General features: G+C 44.9%; 1 pseudogene; it reads left to right on the top strand.

Annotated features, from left to right (window-relative positions):
• The first annotated feature begins 399 nt into the window (after positions 1-399).
• On the top strand, positions 400-525 carry LOC113595696 (uncharacterized; annotated as a pseudogene).
• Positions 526-1,259: the final 734 nt, after the last annotated feature.

The raw sequence follows: 1,259 nt of genomic DNA, 5'->3' as shown, positions 1-1,259 counted from the left end.
GTCTTGTGTTTGCGTAGGCCGTTATACTAGGCAAATAACTTTCACTTACTGTTATATTAGGTCACAGTAAAAACCAGAAAAGAATGAACAGGCTTTTGAACATGCAACCCTTTATGTGCAAATACTTTGATGAATGCCTCCTTCCAGAGTCTGAGCGAGCAATTACGGAAACTTCAAACACCAGGGAACCCCATTAACACGAACCACTGTGTGCCCCGGTACATGCGATTTCCATGGCATTTGACTCCCACAACATCCAGAGCATAAGGAGTAGGAGGTATAGGTACTATTGTCCCCATTTTATGTATCAGAAAACAATCAAACAGAGATAAGAGTCCTCTGTTTTCTGATTCCTGTCCTATGCTCATTCTCGGTGTCTGTTTTTAAAAACATTTTTCAATCGCTTCTGGGCCTTTTGGCTAAGATCAAATATAGTATCTGTTCTTATCAGTTTAAAAACATTTTTCACGCCTGGTATTTAAAACAAAACAACAACAAAAAAAGGCCAGGCTGTGCTGAACCAATTTGCACCCTAGGGACTCTGTCCTGAGGTTCCGTAAAGCCCTTTTGATAGGTCTGTCCAAATTCGAGGAATTCCTTCTGATGATTCTTATACCTCCGCTGTTACTGATGCTGATCAAGGAGCCTAGTGGTACAAAAGGAGAGGCAGGGGATAACAGGAAGTAGAAAATCATTAAGCAAAGACAATAGGCTTGTTACATATTTGCCTGTTGTTCCCTAGCCACTGCTTTGTCGCCTGGTGCTGTCGCGTCTGTGTCCTGCTCCCTGTTTCTAGCACCACCAACGACTCCATTCCATGCTACCGTGATTTCTGGCCTAGAACACCCTCCTCAAAGATATGATCTCCCTACAGCCGTTCTGACAGCCTTCTGATCTGTTCTCCACTTTGTCGCCAGAGTCATCTCTTGGAAATACATATCTGATCACCGCGCTCCTTTTTGCTTAAATCCCCTCTATGGATTTGCATCGGCCTTGAGACAAAACTAAAATTCCACATCATCTGGCTCTACCTGCTTCTGGCAGACACCGCAGGCCGTTAATAATACCCATTCCCCTTCCTCCTGTGACGTAGATGATTTATATATCCCAGCATCCCTTACTCCCTTACTGTTAGGCGTGAGCACGTGACCGAGTTTCGCCAATGGAATGTGAGCAAAAGTGGTAATTGTGCTTTCCGGGCCCAGGCTCCAAGAACCTCTGGGAGGCATCTTCATGACCCTAACCAGGTGGCTGGGATG

Source organism: Acinonyx jubatus, chromosome E4 (assembly GCF_027475565.1).
Source record: "Acinonyx jubatus isolate Ajub_Pintada_27869175 chromosome E4, VMU_Ajub_asm_v1.0, whole genome shotgun sequence".
Lineage (NCBI taxonomy): Eukaryota > Metazoa > Chordata > Mammalia > Carnivora > Felidae > Acinonyx > Acinonyx jubatus.
This window is presented reverse-complemented; position numbering and strand designations above follow the sequence as displayed.